Here is a 25,365-nt window from a genome sequence, read left to right as displayed (position 1 = left end):
AGCAGGTCATTATATTTATTTACTGCGCGCCAGAACGTTCCTCTTCTTTCTTGTTATTGCTTGCTGTATAAAAGTGTGCAGCTGCGCGTTTGCGCTGTCGTCTTCGCCTTCGTAGCAGAACGCACGCGGCAATATGTTCTCATCAAATAGTGTGACGGCCGATGCATGCAATGTTGCAATGTCTTTATCGAAATGAAAGTGCTGATAAAATATCGCCTGCGTGACCTCGAATGGGCAGTCCCTAAACACCCATAGAGCTAAGCAAAAAGCATCAGCTTAGCTTTTTTACCAAAATTCATTACATTAGGTCGGTGAAGGTGCGCTAAACATCGCTCCTGAATATTACAAATGCGCGTTCTGACTAGTAGCTCGTGCGGGCCGCACTGCACCGTCACAATCTTCACTACGATTCAGATGCACAGTTAAAGAACGAGTATAACGCAACAAATCGCTGCCGCAAAAAAAAAAAAAAAAAAAAAAGCAGCGCCCGCGCTATCAGCAGAGGGCCGGAGCTAGCGTCAAACCGGATCTAGCCGGTCTGAAAGCGAGCCGATGTCAGGAAGTCTCGTCGCCTAGACAACCTTGGCTCACAGCGCGGGAAAGGGGTCGGCATCGTCTTACTTGTCACTGCGTGCGCTGGCGAAAAACTCTCCCGTGTGTGTGCGTGTGGTGCATGTGGCTTCTCGGTCGGTAGAGTTTATTAGTTGGTGTTTAGTTTGAAATGTGCCTGCGCTCTGTGCTCCACCAATGTTTTGTGTCAGTGCTGATTATTGCGAAGGTGCACCATCCTGAAGACTGGATCTGTGGATTCATATCGTGGAGCACTCGAAGTGAAATAGTGAGTACCGCTCTCACGTTGTTCTGTTCAGTGCTTTGTTAACTGCTTGAGCAGGAGAATAACCCCTTCAAAGAATTTTGTTCGCAACTAGTTGATGACAAATCAGCATTTGTTTACTTAGCGAGAATATTTGTCCGAACTGTTTCATGGGGATGAAGGCGAAGAGTGATTATGGGCGAGTGTTTTTCTTTGTTTAGATTGTTTGGAGTACAAAGCAGAGTGAGCGTGCGCCGCTGAGGTTCAGCGAAGAAATTGAACAGATTTTTGTGGCGCCCTTTGTTGGCAGCCGTTTTTAACTGGGCCCGCTCGTGCTGCTCATCAATTTTAGTTTACTAATTAATACATGTGTGGGGACGGCGCCTGTTAGTTCTGAGCATCAACCGTATGTAAGATGCATATGCTTGGGTATGTCGGTAGTTCATTTACTTTCTTTTTTTTTCTTATTGCACAAAAAGACCGAAAACGAAAAACAAGGGCGTGGTGTCCATGTCGTTCTTTTCGGTTCTTTTTCGTTTTGTGCGGTAACACTACCGTGATAACTCGGGTTGATGCATCGGGTGACAACACAGCATATTGCTTCGCGTTAGGTGCGCCTCGCGAAGTTTGCCTACTTGCTAATATATTCAATTTCGTTAAATTTGTCTGCACCGGTATTTTCGTTCACCCGCAACGTAGCGTGACACTGCCGACAGCCGTGTATATGTAGCTGATCGAGCACTGAAGCTGGACTTTTGTTTGAACAGACCTTTAGTCTGTGTGTGTGGTCGAATTGTCTACTTCAACAGCGCAAACACTTGTTTGAACATAACTGCTCACGCTCGAGCACATTTAATTCAGATTATTTACATCATGTGTAACTTGCAAAATATTCTTGTTATTTAGAGATTTATTGCCATCGTCTCGCTTTGGCGTTTAACTTCGCTAAGTACTTCAGATGGTAAAGGTATTTTCGCGATGTGAAGCGTATTATTAGTTTTTTTGTTGCACAAAGACACATTGTTATACATAGTGCACGGTATCTAAGCATGTGTTGCAGCCAAAATTTAAGACTGGGCAGCATATCTATCTGGGAACACAACACGCACAGCCACTGAACAGCCTACGCTGCACCGGGAAGGAGTTATACTTTCCCTTCCTGACAACAGGATTGAAACAAATGGCCCTAATTTAGCAGTATGCAATGGTCATTGAGTGAAGGTAACAGGGTCACTTTATTGGACATTTCCCAGCCAATGTTGCAGCTGTGGCAAATGTGTTTGAAAAAAAAAATCGTGCTGAGGTAATGCACTGAAAACAGTAAACTGCTTGAATATTTCGGAGAGAAAAAAGTTTTTGGTCACGTGGTTGCCTTTCAAACATTTCAGGCTGATGTTTGAGAGTTGTTTGTGAAAAAAATATTTTACAAGTACCGCACTTTTTTATACCAATTTTTGTACATGTTAAGTAAAGGGGCTTATGTAAGGTGTTTGAAACTCAGCAATAATAATAGAAATTTTCGGCCACATACGTCTGCAAGAATTTAGCCAAAGTGTGTTATGTTTGCATTTTCTTATTGCTATACGGCACTTTGTATGAATATATGAGCTGTGACTACTTCACAGAAAGGGTATTTTTATGAAAAATTATTTTTAGACATCTTAAGCTGTTAACCTCTACGAGAAAAGATCACTCATTTCACAGAATTGTCATTTTTGTCCGTATTGAGACGCAGTTTGCGCCATGTGGTGGTCCAATTAAAAATCACCTTTTACCTAAATTGAAAGCAAATAAACAGTTCTTTGTATGTGACAAATTTCATCATTACAATTTCCATTTCAAGGAATAAAATATATTTTTTTAAATTTTCCCATCAACGGCAATGGGGAACTTCGAGGCGTCGGCTGCTGTATGACCAAATGGCGAATGGTGAACTTGGAACTTCAAAAATCATTTAGGGGCAAAGCTCTTGAGGCCGTGGGTCGTTCCCTCCTCTGTAGTCGTACTGGTATTATGTAGCCACTTGATGAGTTGCACAATTGATAGCGTTAGTGATTTTCACAGCATACACGCGGACAAAATGATGATTCGTGGGGCGAATCGTTCGTCCGTACATTTGTGCTTTCGTCCGTTCGTCTGTGCATCCATCCGTTCAGGCTTCCGTGTGTCGGTCTATCCGTGAGTCCGTCCGTCTTTCTTTTCGTCCATACTGGCGTCAGACTGTCTGTCCATCCGTTTGTGCGTCTGGACGGACGAACGCTACGCCCCACTCATCATCGTTCACTCCGCGGATATGCTGTGAGTTTTTTTTTTTTCAAAACATAAATTGCTATGACGAAATTTGGTACATGAAAAGAATTGTTTGTTTGCTTCGATTTAGGTACAAAGTCTACTTTAATTCAACCACCACATGGTGCAAGTTGCGTCTCATTATAGACAAAACAATTATTTTGTGAAATTTGCGATTTTATCTCGTAGAGTTTGACAGCTTGAGAGGTCTAAAGTATTTTTTCCTCCAAATATACCTTATGTGGATTAAGTATTCCCTCTTCCGATATTCATTCAAAGTGCAGTATTGATATAGAAAAATGCAGATATAACACATTTCGACTAAATTATTTGAGGCGTGTGTGGTCAAAAAATGGTAATAATATTACTGAGCTTCAAACACTTTACGCAAGCCCTTCACTTAACTTGTAGACCAAATTTGGCACGGAAGAAGAGATACTTATGAAATAAGTTTTTTCACAAACATGCAGACGAGATTCCGAGAAATTCAGGAGGCAGCCACGTGACCAATAAATTATTTGTTTGCTAAATATTCTAGCAGTTACCTTTTTAATGCAGTAAAATCGGCACGATTTTTTTTCGAATACATTTGCGGTGGTCACCAAAATGGCTGGGACGTCTGATGTGGAATGACCCAATAGCCAATTCTTCTATTATATAATCGTGTCAATTTGAGCCAGTCCATGAACACTAGTATCATTCGCATTTTTATAAGTAACTGTACAGTACTTAATTTTACAAGTTATCTGCACTGAATACCTTCTCAATGCGCATACCGTCATGTATGCTCTGTGGAATTGTGCTTTTGTACAATACAGATAAACTATGTATATGTTGTTGCGCGTCGTACTGTATTCCTTTTAATAAACTAATCGAATGAGTACCATGGTAGATCTGCAGAAATACACATGCAGCTGTGTTGATGCATACTTAAGCATGAAACTTGACATTCATTTAGATTGGTCGTTGCATGCAGCTAATCGAACATTATCAACTTGGAGCAGCACGAGTTGTCACAGAGAACAGCCTCTGCTTCGAGCTCTGTGAGTTCTCTAATTCTTTTGACAAGATTTTTCAATAATCGACACACCTCGGAGGGACGTTCCCTTTTAGAATGGTTGATCGAAACCCCATCCAGCAACTGGGACAGGGCCGACCACATCATAGTGCGTCTGACGCAAGTTCTTACCCCGGCCCAAGCGTGGTCCACGTTGACAATTCTGATGACTCCGCCGTTGAAGATATGGCTTCGGACAGCGATTTACGTGGTCGTACCAAGGCGACGCCTGAAGAGGAAGATCAGCTAGACATCGCCGACTGGCCGGCAAGCACAGACAAAGACGAGTAGCATGCGGTCGCACACCATTTCGTATGTGCCGACATCGAAGACAGCAATCTTGAACTCTCTAAATAGGCAGAGCCTGTCGGAGTACTTTGAGCTCATCGCTCCAGCGAAAGTCGTAGAAATACGCATAAATACTCGAAAGAACATACTGTCCATCGAGGTCACTACGAAGGCCTTATTGGACACGCTGAAAGCAATTATTCAATTAGGAAACATTCCAGTTCGCGCATTCTCAGCGTACGACGAAGAAACGACAATAGGAGTTATATACGATGTGGATGAGGAGATAACAGACTCAAGTCTCGAGAAACTGCTGTCATCGTCGGCTCCCGTGCTAGGTTTTCTTTGCTTTGGACGCACGCGATGTGCTAAAGTAGTGTTTAAGTCAAAGACGTCACCCACACATGTAAAAGTTGGATACGTGAGGCACTCGGTGCGTCCTTACGTACCAAAACCTCTGCAATATCATAAATGCATGAAATTTGGGCACGTTAGTGCAGTTTGCAAGGGTACAGTAACCTGCAAGCATCGCGGTGGCTTTCATGATGGTCATAACTGCAATGCTGTGGCCAAATGCCCAAACTGCTCAGGCGCCCACGACGCAACATCAAAGGAATGTCCCAAAATGAGGAATGAAATTAGTATCCTGAAGAGGACGGTTCGCGACCACTCCACTCACAGAGAAGCTGCAAGGGCTGTACGGCGCCGTAAACATCGTTCGCGGCACCGACGCAAACGAAGCAGCAGTGCTCATAGCTTATCGAATTTGATACACAAACCTGTGCCCTCACCACCTCCTAGCTTACTTTTGTCGGCCAGAAAGGAGGATACAGATGCTCAAATGCCAAGACAGTCCACGCAAGCACAATGTAACCACTCATTGGCTCTCACCACGTCGGAGACTCAGTGGCCTTCACTACTGTCAAGAGCTACGGTAGCGCCAGCATCACATAGTGCCCCTACCCCCATTGAAGAAAACAAGAAGATGAACAACGCAGATGTCAAGGCTATGCTTAAAATTTTGATGGGTTCGATGCGTAAGATCCTCAGCAGCCTAAACACTCCCGCAGCTAAGGCGGCTGTGCAACTACTTGAGGTTTTGGAGCATCTTCTGATGGTTCTTCAGTAAGTGAACATGGCATTGATGTTCGAAGAACGCATGTGCCAGTCGCTTGGTGTGCAATGGAATGCTCGTGGCCTACGTGGCCGTCTGTCAGACTTCAGACAATGGGTTTGTAAATATCAATTTCCTGTTATCGTTATATGTGAGCCGATAATGGTTTCACATTTTCGTATATCCGGATATATCCAAATTTGGTTCCACAGTGATCAACGCACGAGCAAAGTTCTCGTTTGTATACGACGTGATTTACCGTTCTTGATACATGAAGTCACGTCGCATACCAGCAATGATTACGTGAGCCTGACTATAACAAATAAAAAGCGGACATTCTCAGTAATAGGAGGATATATACACCCAAGCGCACAAATGGACTGCTTCCACCTGGGGGCCATTCTTCAAGCGACACAAAGGCCACACATTGTGATTGGCGATTTTAATGCACATCATTCACTCTGGGGTAGCACTATAACGAATTATCGCGGAAGGGATTTGGCGAATTTTATATGCAACTATGGACTAAGCGTTCTCAATGACGGATCACCTACATTTGTTCGTGGCACGTCCTACAGCAGCTGCCTCGACCTCTGTTTCGTTTCCCGAAGCCTTCTGTCTTCCACATGTTGGTGCACAGATTTGGACACTCGCGGCAGTGACCACCTTCCACCCTATGTTCAGTTCAGGTGGTTTCGCCGCACGCGCACACGCTACATCCGTCAAACCGACTGGACACTGTTCAAGGCATCTGTCAAGTCTGGCTTTGAGCACACGACTGATCCATCGGAGGTAGAGAACATCATTGCTTCTTCACTGCGTGACACAACCAAGCAGGTTAACCTACCAATGCAGAGATCAGCAGTTGACTCCCAATACGAGGCCCTTCGTGCAATCCGTCGCCGTGACGAACGCCGATACAGACGAACGAAGTCGCCTTCAGACCTTTCCGCCTGTCTTCGAGGTCAACGACATGTTCTTCGGCACCTTAGCAAGATTGACAGGCAGCGTTGGAGAAAGGAGAATATTTTGTGGATCTCTGGACCCCAGGCAACCTCTATAAGATCTGGCGGGTAGTACGAAATTTGCAGACAACTCCCCAACAACGTCAACCATTTCAAGCTGTTGCTCTACATCTGGGGCGGACAGAAGTTGCGATAGCCAGTGACTACTGTAGCCTCATTGTGGACACTACCGATGGTCTTGCCACTAATGAGCCTTTTGGTACCATTGCGCCTCCATCGTCTGACGAGCGCCTTTATGTACTTTTTACAATGCATGAGCTTGACGCTGCGATGTCTGCCTCCCGCCGATCATCGGCACCAGGACCTGACGGAATCACGTATGCATTGCTTAAGCCGGGGAAGTGTCCTTATGCACTTTTCTCCTGCAGAACAATCGCCTTAGCCAGCTGCGTCGGGAAAGTAATGGAAAGAATGGTACTGTCAAGATTAGAGTGGCTTCTAGAGCACAACTCCTTTTCTGCAATTATGAACGGCTTCAGAAGAGGCTGATCTGCCATTGATGGTGTGGGCGACTTGATCACCTGCGTTGAAGAGGAAAGAAGCCGACGCAGACTAGTGGCGACGGTCTTCCTAGACATTAAGGGTGCCTACGATAATGTGCTGTATTATGCGATCCTTGACGCACTGGAAGATTTGGACATCGGTGGACGACTGTATGCTTGGAGTTTTAGCTACATTAGGGACCGCACCATTTACATGACGACAAATGACGGAGACACCGATCGATATAAGGTTCATCATGGTGTTCACCAAGGAGGAGTTCTCAGCCCGATCCTATTCAATGTTACAATGATCGGCCTAGCAGCAAAACTTCCCATCACGGTGAAGATCAGTGCATACGCTGATAACTTATGCATATGGGCATCCGGAACTACCCGTCCGAAATCGCGAGCTCGACTACAGCGTGCAGTGACGATCACATACAAATATCTACGACGTCAGGGGCTCACTCTTTCAATCGACAAATGCGCAGTGCTTGCGTTCGCACGCAAGCATATATCGCAATACCCGATATTTATTATTGGGACATCGATACCTGCGGTAACGCACCACAAGTTCTTTGGGGTTGTCGTAGACAGAGATCTATTGTGGACGAGGCATGTCTCAGTACTTAAATCTAAATTGAAGAGCTTTGCTCTCGTTCTTCGCCACGTAGCAGGAGCAAGATGGGGCCCTACAGAATCATCGCTACTTCAATTGTATTATGCTCTATTTGTGGGATACATTTGATACGGCATGCCGGTGCTCTCCAATATGAGACCTAGTTGTGTGAAGACGCTAGAGAGTGTTCAAGCTCAATGCTTACGAAGATACTTGGGTCTACAGCGCTGTACTTCAACAAATGGGACAATCGCAGAGGCTCGGGCTTGTCTCATCAGTGTATAACATGCTCTGCGAGTTCACCTCCGATTGCTGAGCTGACACAGACAGCCTCCACTGTCAGTACTACCCGCCACTCATCCATATGGCAGTTTCTCAAGAGTAATATCGCAACATGAGAATATTATACCATCAAGGTTTTCCCCGCCAAAGACCCCTGCAGTGCCTCCATGGGTCCTGTCTAAACCACCTATTTGTTTTAAGATACCTGGAATTACGAAGAAGTCACTTGTTTCTTCTGTTGGCCTCAGATAACTGACCCTATATCACATTTATACAACGTACAGTGATTCTATGCACGTGTACACCGACGGATCCACCACGCTAAACACCTCCGCCGCAGCCTTTGTCATCCCAGACATGGATATCGCTCGACGATTCAAAGTGGACCATAAAACCACATCAACTGCCGCAGAGCTTGTCGCTATTTGGGAGGCAATAAGGTTTATTTCCGGAGAGCGACCTCGAGCCGGGACAATTTCTGTATTGCCAAACCCGCTTTGCAAACCATTAATTGCATCATGAAGCAAGGTCCGTATTACAGCTTGGCAATAGAAATCACAGAACTTATTCAGGTTGCTTCAACAAATGGTCATCTTGTAACTTTCCAGTGGATTCCCGCTCATTGCGGCGTGATGGGAAACGAAGAGACAGACGCTGTAGCTAAAAATTCCTTAAGCAGTGCCCCTGAAGTACGCATTGCGTTTTCACGAGCTGACACGAACGCCCTCCTTCGCTGCGTGATGCGCAGTTACACACTTCAGCACTGGACCAAACCGGAACGGTGACACCAGCGACTTCACAAATGGGACCCGGAAATGAGGTTCCGCATGCCCCCTAAAATGAAACGGCAACTCACAAGTATGATCCACCGCATTTGTCTTGGTGTGGCGTACACCAGACATTACGCACAGATCATCGGTCGCAGTGACACCGGTCCTAATTGTGAACACTGGGGTGTGCCAGAAACACTTGAGCACATATTTTGTCTCTGCCCAGCTTACGCACGTGAACGACAAACACTGACTTCTTCTACTGAACTATATCGCAGTAGGTCATTAACTCATGAGACCGTGTTGGGCCCTTGGCCAGACACCAACAGTGCACCTGCGGTCACAAGAGCAGTTATAACCTTTTCGGAAACAACTGGACTATATGCGCGGCTATAAAATGTGTCTGAGCTAGAAAGAACACTACATACTGACCTCTCTATCTCACCATCGTCATCCATTAATCTTTCTTTTCCCCTTTCTCTTCCCCCAGTGTAGAGTAGCAGGCTAGAGCAAGCTATCGGTCAGGCCAACCTCTCTGCCTTTCTGTAAATAAACTTATCTCTCTCTCTCTTTCTCTCTCTTGGAGCAGCACATTTTTATTTGCCTGCGTGAGCAAGCTGAAAGGGTAAAGTAAGGTTCATATCTACGGCACGAAAGGTATAATGCTTTGCCACAACGCGCTTTTTGATGCGTTTATTGCTCAGCATACCTTTTATACCATTTCTCACTGCAGTGGATCCCAATGCCTCTGAATATGCTTGTTATGCACTCAATTTATACTTACACATAAGAAAGCAGTTATGCATGGTGCACACTGTATGTTGCACTCTTTGTGAAATTTCAGTCATTGTTCCTTGTATATTTATTTTAGGTTTCCGGAATTGAATTTCTTGTACACGAAGAACAGCTTCGCCCCACTTCTCTCGACGGCACCAGTCATCTGAGCAGCTGAAGATGATTGTGCAAGCAGCAGTGACGAGTGGTTTTGCAGTTAGAAGTATACCAACACTGATATTACATTAATACAATCCCAATTACACTACCTTGTTGAATGTTCTCTTTTTTGTGTCGAAATTTATACTGCGAGACGTAATAGGTTGTAAATGTGACTCCAGAAACTGGCTTACTCTTTCTACGTGTTTTTTTCTATTGTATAGGTGTAAGTCAAACGCCATACGTCTCACTCGTTTGCCCGACTAGCGCAATTGTTTTTGAAAGTTGTGGAGATTTACTGTATTGAAAATGAATTTTTAGTATAGAGAGAAAGAAACATGGTCCCGTGACATATTTCAATATTTTCCCGAATGTCATCAAACTCCTGTTTGTCAGATTTGCAGTTTTTCTAAAATAAAGGCATATGTTAACATATGGGCTTAAAATTGTTTTTTGCTTCGGCGTTATGTTCGGTTGGACCTTACGCTACAGGTTACTGCTTGGACTACGGTGGTGTGTGTGTGTGTGTGTGTGTGTGCGTGCGTGCGTGTGTGCGTGCCTTCCGCGTCTGTGTTGACTACGGCCCAGTCTGCATACACATATATACACTGGTCTCATGCATCTCATCCAAGACCATGGCACCTTATTTTATCACCTGCATGCATGCAGGTATAAGTGCAGTGGGTGAGACCAGTATCTTCCTTCTTCCATGTCAGCCGCAGAGAAAGTTCATAAATGCTTCTTCCTGAGAACAATTGAGGCTTGGGCCAGTTCGTTATGCATATTTGATGGAATGAAGTGCTCTGAACGGCTCTCCTCAACACAGAAGTCTAAGCGTCACCTCCTGTGTCTCTGGTTTTGTTGCCCGTTAATTGCGCTTCATTTGATCAAGTATGCTCATCCATATAACTGCCATCGTTTCATGGGGGTTTTCAGTGTACAGCCCACTCGCATGGGTGTAGCTTCATCCAACACCCATAGTTTAGGGGTGTTCATAAACACCTATTAAAGTAGGGTGTAACGGTTCTTTACATCCTACGGTTTCAGAGTGTTTCTAACACCTTACTGTTTAGGGTGTTCCTAGACACCCTAAAGTGTTGCCCATGGGGCAAAACAAATGCAACCTTATGGGTGTAAATTTTTTAGTGTATGTCTATCTGTGAGTGCGTCTGCGTTTCTACTTCAGTATTTGAATCAGTAGAATAGCGAAAGTTCAACGCTTTCCTAAGCGACCCGCCATCTTGACCTGTTTTCGCTTTCATGCGTGCTGATACTGTTAATCGAAAGAAAAATATTAGGCAAATTTCGGCGCAACATCAGTATCGGGTCATTAGGTTGCGTGTAACTTTATTTCTGAGATGCATAGATACGTAACTATAAGGACCGCAGCACTTATTATTCGGCGCTGGAAATGCAATGCTATGACCGCGAAAACTGGTGTTTTCAACATTACGTTATAGCTACATAATGCTGCAACCTACCAGCGAATTTGCGTTCTACAAAAACCTAATGCATGGCTTCCGAGATACCGATTGCGCGGCAGGTTTCTCTCCGGCCGTCCCAATCACACGGAGAGCACGTGTTTCTAGACGTGAGCGCGGCCCACTCTTTTCTTCGCACCCCAGCGCTCTTTCTTTCGGTCGAAAAAGCTGCCGCGCTATTGGCGAAGCTTCTATGCGGCAAAAAAAAAACAAAAAAAAAACTGGTTTTGAGCTTTTATAACTGTGTTCGTTTGGAAATGTCGGGTCTAGGAGTCCGAGATGCAAAGTAAACGCTGGTGTGTTTTATTATCAAGGGGGGTTTTTTATTTTGGTGTATGTTGACGCCGCCCATATTAGAGCAGATAAAATCGCGATGCCCCTGCAAGAGATCCGCCGTCCAGCCATGCTCGCCACAAGGGATGCCCCCTATAGATGAGACACGTTCAGTGGGACTTCTCACGAGGAGCAAAACGCTGTTCGGCGTGCGAGGGATAAACGAAACCACAGCATATGCACGGAGTGAATTATTAGTGAGGTAAAGTGTCAAACCATCCATCCGTCCGTCTGTGAATTCGTTCGTTCATGCGTCCGTCGACTGTTATCACAATACAGCACGCATCGGACGAACGGAGCCTTTGCCCATTTCATCATATTATTCACTCCTTCGGTATGCTTGCTACGCTGGAGCGAAAGACGACCAACCAAGGACTGCTATAAAGAGCTTCATCCCTAAAAGAAATAAAACCACGTCGCGCTACGCGTCGCAGCTGTGATTATGTATCTCTAAATAGCGTTACAGCTTTAATCTAGGGTAGTTCAACGAACGGAACAAAACGTTAGGTGACCCATTTATTTGCGTGTAACCCGTGAGCGCGAGATGCGGCATTTAGCCTGTGGATCGGGCGGTCAGTTTTAATTGAATGGTGAGAATTTTATTGTCGCACCTCCTCGCGAATTCGGCGTCGGCATCACCCTTGACACCACCACTGTGCATGCTGGCGTCTCGGGCCCAAGCTTCTTTTTCCTATCTGACGTGAACAAGGGCACGCAGCAGTATGATGTGATCACTTTCTCAAACTAGAAAACACTACAGCATTGGCATAGCATCAATTACTGGTAACCGGTCGACAACCTAAATAATAAACCGCCACTATTAAATCAAACATTCGTTCAGACTTCCACTCCAAAATTTCCTCTCCTCTATGAAGAATGCCAGTGACGCATGCTCGTAACGTAACCACGTGAACGCCGCAGCAATCTGCTTTCTGCCGTGGTCTCCGCCGCTCAAGGAACCCACATTAAACGCGCCCACTCACGGTCGTTTGGCGCGGGAGGCGATACTCGCTGGTTTTGCTGGGGAGCACGGCGATTGGGACGGCCGGAGAGAACCAGGCCGCGCGCCCACGATCTAGGAGGCCTCATCTACATGTAAAATAGCGCTTTGCGCCCCCCCCCCCTCTCCTGCCCACTTGGGCATTCCGCGGTGGCGGGAGTGGCCAAAACTGTTCCACTAACCATCCCTCCCCACCTACTCTTCCATGGACTCGTCTGTCTGGTTGGTCAACGACCACAGGAGCCGAGTGGAGATCCGCGGAGAAACAATTGACAAATCCCTCGTACAGTTGAATCGAATGAGAAAGGTTGATATGTGACTTTAAAATCAGCACAACGTTAACAGGTGGACGTAAATTATGCCGTATATGGCTTTCATGCCGTGAGTATCACGTTTGAACGTGTCATTTACCTTCGTCGTCTATTCTCGTCACGTGATACCAAATTTGGTATATGTGGAGCCAGCGAATAGACCACGCGCATGCTGAGAGCTTAGCATGTACTGATGATTTACATAACACGCATGTCATGAATATTATCACTGAACTTGTTCCTTACGTTTGTCGTCTTATACGTCACATGATACCAAATTTGGTATGTGTGGAGCTAGCGGAACAGTGGCGAGCGTGCTATGGGCGTAGCAGGTAGTCAAATTTTAAATTACATGCAAGTCATAATTATCATGTTTGGACGTTTCATTTACCTTCGTCTTCCATCTTGTCACGTAATGCCAACTTTGGTATAAGTGAAGCTAACAAAACGGCCGCGAGCACATCATGAACGTAGTGTGTTCTCATGTTCTTACAAGAGACGCATGTCATGATTCTGATGTTTCCACCAGCCATATACCTTCGTCATGCATTCACGTCGTGTGTTACTAATTTGGTATATGTGGAGCTAGCGAAACGGCCCCGAGCAAACTGTGAGCGTAGCACGTAGTCATGTTTTACATGACACATCATGATTATCATTATTTGGCGTGTCATTTACCTTCGCCCTCTATTCACGTCACGTAATACCAAATTTCGTATATGTGAAGCTTGCAACACAGCCACGAGCACGCTAGGAGCGTAGCATATGTCCAGTTTTACATAACACGCATGTCATGAATATCATGATTTAACGTGTTCTTTACGTTCGTCGTTTTTCACGTCACGTGATACCAAATTTGGTCTATGTGGAGCTAGCAGAACGGTGGCGAGCGTGATATGAGCGTAGCAGGTAGTGATATTTTAAATTACACGTATGTCATGATTATTATGTTAGGACGTGTCAGTTACCTTTGTCCTCCATTTCTGTCACGTAGTACCAAGTTTGGTATATGTGAATCTAGCGAAATTTCGGCGAGTACATCATGTGTTTGGGACATGGTGAGGTTCTTACATGACACGCATGTCACGATTATCAAGTTTCCACCAGTCATATACCTTCGTCAATCATTGACATCAAATAACATTGAATTTGGTATATGTGAAGCTAGCGAAACGACCGCGAGTGCACTGTTAGCGTGAGATGTAGTCATGTTTACATAACACGCATGTCACGATTATTATGCTTGAACGTGTCATTTATCTTCGTCGTTCGTTCTCGTCATGTAATACCTAATTGGTATATGTGAAGCCGATGAAACGACCGCCAGCGCACCATCTGCATGGCGTGTAGACATGACTTGAATGGCGTACATGTCATGATTTCCATGTTGGGGTCTGACATTTATGTTCGCCATGCATTCATGTCATACCATACCAGTTTTGCAATATGTCACGTGAAGCAAACCACCTCAGGAGGAGCAAGACTGTGAAATGTTAGTCAAGACATTCATGACATACATGTCAACAATTTCTTGTTATGAAGAGTCATTTATGCTCGTCCTGTAGTCATTTTATGTCATACCAATTCGTGTATTAATGTCATTATCAAGACGGCCAGGAGAGCTAAAAGTCGAAGGTGGTTAGATAGATAGATAGATAGATAGATAGATAGATAGATAGATAGATAGATAGATAGATAGATAGATAGATAGATAGATAGATAGATAGATAGATAGATAGATAGATAGATAGATAGATAGATAGATAGATAGATACGCTCAAAGTCACGAAAGTTCGCTAAGAATTGCTTTTAATTTAAAGGGATGCAAGGAGCTGCCAGGAGTGGTCGCGGGTCTTTTTTAGCTACAAGACTCTTGCCGGCTGGAAGCCCGCTTTGCTGCTGTTGGACCCAAAGAAGGTAGCGTTTGCTGTATATACCAGTATAAATAAAGTGTTTGGTCTCTCATCGTCCAGAATTAAGCGATATTCCTACGGAGCCATCAAAGACGGTGCCGATCACTTTTGCGAAGCTCCGGCCCGGCATTGCTTATCCCAAATAAAACATAAAATTTATTCTTTGTTTCCTCCAATTACTGCTCGACAGTGTCCATATCCCACGCAGTGCGTATTCGCCGATTTCTCACGCAGAACGTCGACGAAATATTTTATTCTCTCGCTAAAGACAACACTAACATCTCTCATTACTATTTGCCTGAGAAACACACAGATACGCCACCATTTTTTTTCTTGGGGTTGGTGTAAGGAAGGAGCATAGACATCATGCCTCATCAACCCTGCCGACTAACAGCACTGCGCGAGGACAGTGTTAAATAAAAAACGAGCGTTTGCACGCCCTTCAGAAGATGCGACTATGGCGCAGTGCATAGCGTGATGTGTGTGCTGCTTCTGTCACGAAGCCGGAAGTCGTTGGTAGGACTCTCGTTCACAGAACTGTTTATCTTTGTGTTTATTGCTATAGCAAATATATCGACACTCTCGGCTGGATTTCGCTGCTGGCGTCGGCGTCAATATAAACAAATCCAGAAAAAATACTCCAGTGCGTGGAACCGAAAGTGGGACCTCCGCATCGTGAATGCGAGGCGTTAACCACTCAGCCACCGAGGGGTACCTCCCGCAACGTTCAAACGGCAAGCTATTTACATCTACCACTTACCGCTGTTAGTGGACATCTCGGGAGAGGGGGCGGGCACTATAGTGTTTTAGCATTATCAGAAAGATGGCGCAATGAGCGCGCGGTGGCTCATCTCTCACGCGGAGAGATCGGGATTGGACGATCTCTCGCGCACCCTTATCTCCTCGTGAAAAGGATCATACGTCTTGGTTGGCGTTGGGCTTGCCCTGGATTAATTTTGTTGTATTTATGGGGCGCACAAAAAAGGTCACTGCATTCGTTGCACAGCCACCGTTTGCGAAAAGGGCGCGCTTTTCAGACACAGCGAAGTAAAAACTGAGACGCTTATTCGTGTTCTTCTGTAGCTGCAAGTACGTTTCGTGCGTCATTTGTGCCTGAAAATTGCGGGGTACGCTTCAATCTGGTTGCAATTCTGCGTGTGACCTTTACTTTTTTTGCTATTGCGTTCATAGCTACGCTTTTGGGGCAAGGTTGTGACTTTTTGTTCTTTACATTTTTAGGCGTCATATCCGCGACTAAAATACGCTTCAGATGTCTTAGTCAACCCCAGCATAAACCACTTTTGTGTTAACGAGGCATGCAGGCTGAGCAAAAATATTAAAAAAAAATTTTGCCTAATTTCAAATGTGCAGGCTTTTCTGAACCAGAATCAGTAGGTGTTTGTTCTAGCGCGACTTTTTTGTGTCTAGAAATCAAATATTTCGAAACCTATACGGCAGTCTGCTTCACCCTCTTTAGATATGCTTCATCTGAGTGTATACGTGGGCAGCTATAAGCGCACCGTAATGAAGGGGACTAATTTTTGGACAAGATTAGTAGGAATGATGTTCGGTCTAGCAAAAAGTGCTTGATATAGTCGCAGGTAAAAATATTTTGCGGGCATTTTTTTGCACGTCTCGTTTGAGTGCGTTTCGCGTGTTATTTGCAGAGCTCCAAAAGTATTATAGTTTAGCCTTCTTAAGATTTATAGGCAGCTTAGAGGACGTGAGAAACGGTGTCTGGGTCACAAATTTCCACATTGCATCAACGGATATCAATCCACCACACGCCTAATGCAAATTGAACAAAGCCAAGTTCAGTGGTGAACAATACTTTCACAAAGACACGTTGCGGCATCTGTTCTTAAGGCTGTTAAGCCAATATATTAGCAACATAATAATCCCAGAATACTTGCGAAAAGCCTCCATGGGAAAACTTGTAACCCCGACGAGTCGTTCAACAATGTCGTGTGCGGAGCGCGCTCCAAAAAACGTGCTTCTCGAACACCTAACGCATGAAATATGCCGTTTTGACACTGTATTCACCTTTAATGATGGCAATACAGCTCGTGTTATTGTGCTGAAGTCGTTTGCAACTTCGCCTGGGAACTACAGAACGCAGGGCTTGCGCACAAATACCTGCGTCGACAGTACTTCGCTGACAGGACTGCGAAGCAGGCGACAAATGAGGCCCACGAAGCCAGACGCGTCATCCAAAAAGAAAAAAATTATATTGGTGATGAGTATACGGTTGGTGCCTATTAAAAATGTCCTTCAATTGGTGGGTATTTTGTGACACTTTTAAAACAAAGCACACTTTCCACTTTAAACGCGATAATCTAAAAATATGCTTCATTTGTACATTTGTACGTTTTTCTCGGCAACCACTGTATATCTATAAACTTAGCTTTTAGGCAGTACTTAGAGGACGTGCTATGAAATATACTGAAGCAGAATTATTGTTGTGTGAGGAAGTACTTTTTAACACAACATTTAGTACTGAATAACGAGTGAAGTAGGTACCTCAAATAAAAAAATAAAAATACCATTAGAAGACTGCGAAATAGTACTGCTTCAGTGGAAAGAGAAATGGCTTATGATCACAATTCTAGTAAAATAATTACTGCAATTTTTGCTGGTATGAATAAAAAGGTACATAAGCTTGTGCTAGAATTCATGGCGGGTATGGGGCTTGCCCTAATCCCTTAAACGAACGCATAAACTTTCAGTTGTTTAAGCTAAGCCAGTGTTTCACTTCTGGCAACCAGCGAATTAGATAAATCCGAAAAGCACCTACCGCTTGTCGTAGTCGCTTCACGGACGTGCAGGGCTTGTAAAGGCTTTCGTTGAGTGATTTTGTTTGATTCATCATGACGTACTGAAGCGGGGACATTTCAAAGGAAAGGCCAGTAATTATGAATGGCTTGTTGAATGTGCTTCCCGGGGACACCGCGTACCAATCGTAACCCTGAAAAGAACGATGCATATGCGCACAATGTTTATCATTAAATGTAGATGAAATAGCATCACAGAAATATTGTAATTCGGCGTTGTACGTTGCCAACAAAACACTGTGTTATGTTTAGACTAGGGAGCCTTCATATGCGCGCGTATCCATGTTTTAGGGTGGTGTCAGCCTTTGACCCACCACTTGCCGCCACCCGCTAAAACACAATGTTGACAGTTCCAGTTTCCGTGGCAACAGGCGCCATGTTGGTTCTTGCGGCTGGGCGTTCCTGCTCCGTCGCACTGCACCAGCTGCATGTTGGCGCGGGTGTGCAAGCTGCGGTATGAGCTGCGTTTGATCACCCCATAGACGTAGCTTCCGCCACGACACCATCCTCGTGCTAACCGCCCATAAAAGAACTTTGAAGTCTATATGCCAGGGTGCTGCGTGCCACAATGCAAAACCATCTGGAGACCTTCCCGCTTCCCGACTTGCTCTAGCCAACGGAAACGCTGGGATACACAGGTGAAGTGATACTGCTTGGAGGCGACTACTTCTCGCCGTGTTTGTGAGGTGAGTACCCGTTGTATTGCGAGTGGGTTGAGTATATCACCGTACATTTTGTGAAATGGCTGACTTAGCCATGCAACGAAAAGCAGTTTGACCAAAGTAAGCACGACAACGGGCACAGTATAATAATGAATTATGCTTCGTTCGGCTACGCTGTGCGAGCGGAAGATGGTTGAGTATGCTTGTTTATCCTTGTAGTCGAAGCGCAGTCCTCAATCGAATGATATGACTAGTCGAATGTGTGGTCCTGCATGCATTCACTATCTGCACTTTGTCGGTTTCCGAAGCCGTCGCTGCATTTGTCGCGGAAAACGCCAAGCCCGTAAACCACCTACAGACACTCCCGTTCGCTTCTTCCTTTTCTGGCAGATGTTCGCATTCCTGGAATTTTACCTCGGTTTCTGAAGAAGGGCATTTGGAGAGGTAGACAGACGAGCCGACGAACGCGTTCCCTGTAGGCGCTTGTCTTGCACAGTTGCAACGCAACTAACTTTTTGTGTGACTTGACATGGGGTATTCGTTCTTCGCTTGAATGACACGCGCAACCACACCAAAACTCGCTCAATAATTGCAACCAGGACTTCACTTTAATGACATAGAATGCGACATGTTTACTGTTCGTGTCCGTTCATCCTTCTGTCTATCTGTCGGTCCTGAACGGAGCAATATATGTGCACTAAGCAAGTCGGTTGTCAGCCCATAACTCAAATATGCCCTATGTGGTCCATCGTTATTTGTGTCGTCCTTTTGTTTCATAACCTGACACACAGATGATTTGATATCGTAAACTCTGCATTTATTTAGTGCTTGTAGAGAAAATGTATATGAACTCTTTATATGTGGTCGGAGCCGTGTATAATTTTTTGTCTTATTGCTTTACTCTAGGCCCACTGCGAGGACACAAGCTTCCAGCAAAGGAGGCAGAATGGTTTGAAGACACAAGGCCAGATGCTGTTTGGATGCTGTTTGCAATAAAATCTGACCTGACAAACTTAATTTGTCCCACGTTGCTCCCCTTTGCTTTTCTTCTAGCCTAATATAAAGGCTTGTGGGCATAGGGGGAGGGCGGTGTAATGTGATTGAATGCCCTACTTTTTCGGGCAATGCTTACAGCTTATAAGGTTTTTAAGCAGTCATTGTACAGATTCGTTCGCAGAAACTGAACTTGCTGTAGGAAATTATATTACGGAGAAACGCAATGTTAAGTGTATGAGAAGCAGCCTAGCTGAGCTATTCGGTTTACAGAGAACATCGCGAGGTACCAGGTTGTTTGTTCTGCCTTCCCAGTCGTTACGAGTTCCATCATATAAACAGCAGGGTTTCGAGCCTTGCACTAAGAGGCCTTTGAGGTATTTGCAGTGCTAAGTTGAATATGCTTCCTGAATGGCGCGCAGACATTGAAGTCCATTCATAGTGACATCGAGGTTCTCCCCCTCGCAAATATAGGCTCCCTAAATAACCTCACTCCACCAATGCGGTGGGTCTACCAAGTGGGGAAAACGAACTGTTTTAACAGTATTTTATACAAACTCGAGTCACGAACATGTCTTTCCTGTTCCACCAAACCACGGCTAACTTCAGAAAACAACCCTTCAGCCTTCAGCACTTGCTATACAAAAAAAAAAAAACCCTCTTCTCGTCGAAACCCACGCTGCCTTCAATGTAAATGAGCGATCACTCAGAACCAACATGGCGGCCCGTTAAACATGGGGGCCGTTTCAGCCAGTTGTAAGCAACCATGATCAGAGTTGTCACCAGCTTAAAACACGGAGATGCGCGCACATGAAGGCTCCCTAGTTTAGACCATCCCAGAACTTCGGTAATCCCTTCTCGTGAAAGAGCGTAATTTTGCATCCTATGATTTTACGAGCTCTTAAAGGGCCGACTTCAGTGGCACAGTTGATCACCGGCGTTGCCGATTTCCATTTCAAGCTGATCAGCACAAGAGAAAGAAAATATGACTTGAGTAAGAATATAACATGGGTACTCCGCCTTTTGGTCGTGCATTCTAGCGCAGAGCCAACCCTGTGCTTCAAAACTTTTTGCAAACACGCGTTATATAAGCACCATGTCACGTAAGTAACCACATAACGGGCCTTTTGTCTTGCTATCGCAATCGTTGCTTCACCATTGTGGCATTTTTAACGTGCCTTATTCCCGCGTATGCACTGGATTGTTTCACCTAGGAAGACGCGAATTTCTTCAACGTTGGCTAATTTTGCAAATTGTTTCCATTCGCTAGGCTATTTGGCGTATACATTTTCTTAACTTACAAGAAGGTGTAATGGTAGAAGCAGTTCTATTCACTAAATGCAGGCACATAAGGGTGCGAAAGTTATTTTCGGACGAAAATAAAAAGTTGAAAATAGGCTGTTTCCCATCGCGGACACTAACACAGAACCACTATGAGAGTTCAAGAAGCCGAAGTGGTTTTGAAAATGGAGGGATTTTTCACACGTTATTAGTTTTACTGTTAATCTAGAACTGCAGCCCAGATTCTTGTATCTATTGCGACATCTCGGCTTTTGGTGTCTCTGGAACAGCGCTGTCGTAATATAATAGCTCACGCTATCCCATGTCGGAGGAGGGGTTAAGCACCGCTCTCGTTTTCTCACTTTCATTCCTTCATGATCGCTATTCATTATATTTTTCCTTGATATTTTTTGTCAGTGCATAACAGCTTAATAACTGAAACAGCTTTGAATACAGGAGGTCGAGGATTTGCTGCTTTGTGGTTGAACATTGCTCAAAAAGATTTCGCTACTCAATCCGTCATTGGAGCAGGTCATTGAAGCAGGCAATCCTTCATCGCAATCATCATTGGAGCAGGCAATCCGTCATTGGAGCACGTGCTGTGATAGCACGTGGCCCACCTACTTTTTTTGTTCGCATAGTGTCGCAATACTAGTTGATGAGACGGACAATCAAATTCACTACAAACAGGAACTCCCTCTATTTTGCTTCTGCATGAAGTAGGTAAATCAAGTGGCCCCAGTCAAGGACATCGATGTTACCTAGTACCTAACAAGAAACACCACTGGTGAATCATAATGTGTGCGCACACTTTAAAACAGCTAATATTTACTCTCGTGATGTTTTCAGTGCATTAATACGGTAAGAGAAAATATGCTGGCAGAGACGGTGGCTCCACGGTTGAAGATGTAGAATTTGTAAACAATGGGTGCGATAGGAGCTGATGTCGCAATTTATAGAAGTGGTCTTATCGTTTTCAAAGCTGCAACGTCATCTGTAGCAACCGCCCACTGTTTAGAAATTTCTCATCGCAAGTTCCTATCTTCCCCTATTTGCCTTTTTTTAGTTCGAGATGGCATTTCTAAAAGCGTTTTCTTTTCTGTCGCAAGACGAAGAGTATCGTCCTGCCCAGGGTGGAAGAAATAGGACATCCCAGAGAAGCTAATCGGAAATTTCGGCTGACACATTTGTTTGCTGGTTGTCTTCACTAGCTTAAGCTGACGTTCTTAATGGAGGATGCAGCAACCAATGTTGATGTTGAACTAAATGTCTATCTAGCTCAAAAAAGCGGTGGGTGGTGGTAACAGTACCAGGAGGACATGAACATCAATATTTATTCGCGTACCAGGTAACCCAGGTCTACTGTCTGCTGATAAAGCTCCTACTTTGAGAATGACAATACAGTATTTGGGGTCGCTCAATGTGTCCAGTCTACTGCGTTGCTTACCACACCACAATATTACACACCTATGGCGCTTACAAGCAAGTGAGCTATTGGGTCCCCGGAGAAGATGCACTGTTGCATGTTATGAGACAACTCACCAGGTCGTAGTAGCGTAGCTCCGGGGAGGTGACTGCATTTGGAGGTGCGGCAATACAGGCCCCTTGGGGACTGACCCATGCCTCCGAACCTATTAAAATGACGATATCTGCCTTGAAGTTGCTGTGATGAGAAGACAACGACCTTAAATAGGAGCATCATTGATGGAAGTACGCTTTCAAATAGTTTCGATCTGAATACTCAGTCGACTGCATTTTCATACCTGAGAGCATAACTCACAAACTGAACAAACGATAAGGCATCCAAATAGGTCATTAGTTGGGATGTCTTATTAATATCTACTCAAGGCGGCACCTGTAAATATAATGCGCGTCCAAGTGTGAATGCAGTCGGTATATACTGTCTTGCCTAATATAGGTTTGCAGTGTATGTGTACTATATCGAAAAACGAAAGTCAATGCTTTGTTGCTGAATGCTGTTGCAGTTGTGCAGAGCCTGCTTAAATTCTACTGTTTTGAGCTTAAATCCTACTGTTAAATAGTCGATGTTTAGGTAACACTGACGCACACCAGCCATAAATATGCACTAAAAGCAGGCCCCCAGCTATTGCTTTTTCTTAGGCCCCACAATCTGAAATTTATTGATATTTGAAAAAATACCAACTTTTTATAACAATGTTCGGCAAAATACCGCTCTTCATCGAAATTTCGGGAAAAGAGTGGAAAAGGAGGCTAGGGCACGATCCTCTGGCTAAGGGAGTTGTAACTCCCAACGGAGTTTGCCCCAAAGAGGCATTAATCTTACAGACGCATTCGAAATGACGTGATGAAGGCGTAACTTCCGCGCCTGTGCTAAAGACAAAGCAAATAAATATACTTTTATAGGTACCATGTCATAATGTTATTGTGCATTGGTGAGTCGCAATAAGGGTTCTGTCAGACGATAAGGTAACACTCAGAGCTGGTTATCCTGGCATGCTGCTTTATTTGCATTTTTAGCACGAAACGACAGGAATATATTCGAAATCAGCTTTCCAAGGCATGATAAGTTATGTAGTTATGTCGTGGGAATGGGGTTCAATTGTGCAGCGTCAGTTCATACTGGCCAGCTGTGTAGCCCCGTCATCTGGCTAGCGGCTTCATTTGCGGTGTTTACCATAAAAAAATGGGTTGTGTGTTTGCTAACAATTCAGTTTTTTTTTCTCTAGTTCGGGCAAGCCTAGCACGCTTTCAATTTGGGAGTACAAAATCAATTTACTGACAGGACTTGCCTATACTTCTAGTTTCAAGGAAACTATTTTCAAAGGCTGCCATCCAGCCGACACAGGCGGAGTTTCGGGAGGGCTGCTAAATATGCCGGCTCCTTATGTCGACAGCAACGATCTATTTACAACTCAGACTGAGAAAATGCCTGTAACACCTGAACAGAACAGTAAGTTCCTTAACAATACTCTCTGCAATGTGAAAGAAGTGACTTTGTTGTGAAAAAAGCTAACCATGTATATTTCAACGTGTGAAAGAGTACCTGAATATCTCAAAGAGTACCTAAATGCCGTAAATAACTTAAGTAACTGAATACCTGAATCAATATTTGAACACTGCAGTTCTTTAACAATCATTTATGCATTGTGAAAGAAGTGACTTAGTTGTGACAAAAGCCAAATGTACATTTCACTGTTTGAAAGAAGCTAATTAACGGATATGAAAGGCCCCACTGCGGTGGTCTCGTAACAGAGGTATTCGGCTGCTGCCCCGCAGGTCACGGGATCGAATCCCGGCTGCGGCGGGTGCATTTCCGATGTCGGAGAAAATGCTGTAGGCCCTTGTGCTCACACTTGGGCGCACGATATGAACCCCAGGTGGTCAAAATTCCCGCAACCCTCCACGACGGCGACTCTCGTAATCATATGGTGATTGTGGGACGTTAAACCCCACATATCAATCAATCAACAGATATGAAAGTGTAGGTTACCTAAGCAAATTATTCATTGAACTGAAACTTACATTCTAATAAAAGTGCTATTCAATTGTGTCTTCAGGTCACTTTACATAAATGTCTTTGCAGCAATTTCAATTAGAACGACCCAAGAACTCTGCGAGATGAGGGGGTTAAGGGTTTTCAAAAAATATTTCCTGTAGACGCAGCTTTCATAGCAAAAAAGCAAGAACTGCATCATGAAATGGGGAACACTAAAACATGTTATTTATTAAGTCATCTTGTGAGCTGCGTAGTGTAAACGTGGCTTTATTTTGACTGTATCACATGAGAGCTTATTCAGGACAAAAGTGGTGGTTAACGAAGTATTTTCTCTGGTTAACTTCTGTGCCTTCTATCAGGAATATATGTTTCAAAACGTACAATTTCAAAAGTATGGAAAGAGAAATATTTCACAGCTATGCCAACTATTTCCGTAGCTACCAACCACCTTGTACACTACCATCTATTTTCCCTCCATATAACCACTCACTTTTCACCATAACGCTGGATCATGGCTTCCTCTCATCCCACCTTAGATATTTTAAAAAAAAAAACATAGTGTTTGCAGCAGTTCAGCTGACAATAGAGGTGTATAGCAGTTTCATTTGTGTTAATTAAAGAATATTTCTTTTTACGACCAAAAAATAATGAACGATAAAGTGCCATTAGGGAACACACTTACGTGTTTCGAACTGTGATACCTTGTTCTTCAGACTAGCATGGCCTAACCAGAACCTTACTATGTTTTCTGGGCGACTAGCTATCAACACTTCTGGCATGTATTTCTCTCAATGATAATTTTTTCACTGCATTCGGTATAAGTATTCCATAAAATGTTACCATTTTATGGGCAAGGCCCTATTAGTTCTTCAGGCGTGATTCTAACATAAAATGTTGACGTACGTTTTTTTCGCCTTGGCTTTCAATGAATTCACAGCTATCGTGCAAATATAAATATGGTTCCCATCTAATTTGAAATGCGAGTGTTGTTCTCCGTTTACTTGCTTTTATGAAGTTTGAATATGCAGGTGCCCATATGTCGTCCAGTTTGGAAGAATTCAACAAAAACTTCAAGTGACCTCGACCTACAGAATAGGTGTCGGGCTGCTGCACTTAGGTGCATTCCTCTATCCATCTTGTGCGTTAATGCTATGATTTAATACTCAACTCATGTTTCAATGAACTACAGCACGAATCTCAGAGGCAATAGACAGAAAACTGCATAATTTAGATCTGCCCCTCGAGTCTCCTCAACAATCCCGGCAGCTCACCAAAACACTATCTGCTTTTTTCATTGAACTTGACTTGTTTCAGCAACTGTCCTAACACTTAGCTGACAATTGTGTTTTGTCAAACCGTAGCCTTCCTTCGAAATCTTTTTTGTTGTTTAGCATTAATTTTAATACTTC

General features: G+C 44.2%; 2 long non-coding RNA genes across 2 annotated transcripts; both read left to right on the top strand.

Moving 5' to 3' along the window:
- The first annotated feature begins 550 nt into the window (after positions 1-550).
- On the top strand, positions 551-10,108 carry LOC142769234 (uncharacterized). Its single transcript, XR_012885717.1, has 2 exons — positions 551-838; positions 9,612-10,108. It is a non-coding gene; the product is annotated as an uncharacterized LOC142769234 (long non-coding RNA).
- Positions 10,109-13,630: 3,522 nt separating this feature from the next.
- On the top strand, positions 13,631-19,221 carry LOC142769235 (uncharacterized). The gene is made up of 2 exons (XR_012885718.1): positions 13,631-18,228; positions 19,111-19,221. It is a non-coding gene; the product is annotated as an uncharacterized LOC142769235 (long non-coding RNA).
- The last annotated feature ends 6,144 nt before the right edge of the window (positions 19,222-25,365 follow it).

The sequence above is a fragment of the Rhipicephalus microplus genome, chromosome 8 (genome assembly GCF_043290135.1).
Source record: "Rhipicephalus microplus isolate Deutch F79 chromosome 8, USDA_Rmic, whole genome shotgun sequence".
In the NCBI taxonomy this organism is placed as follows: domain Eukaryota; kingdom Metazoa; phylum Arthropoda; class Arachnida; order Ixodida; family Ixodidae; genus Rhipicephalus; species Rhipicephalus microplus.
The sequence above is the reverse complement of the archived record's forward strand: the minus strand, read 5'-3'. Positions and strand labels throughout refer to the sequence as shown.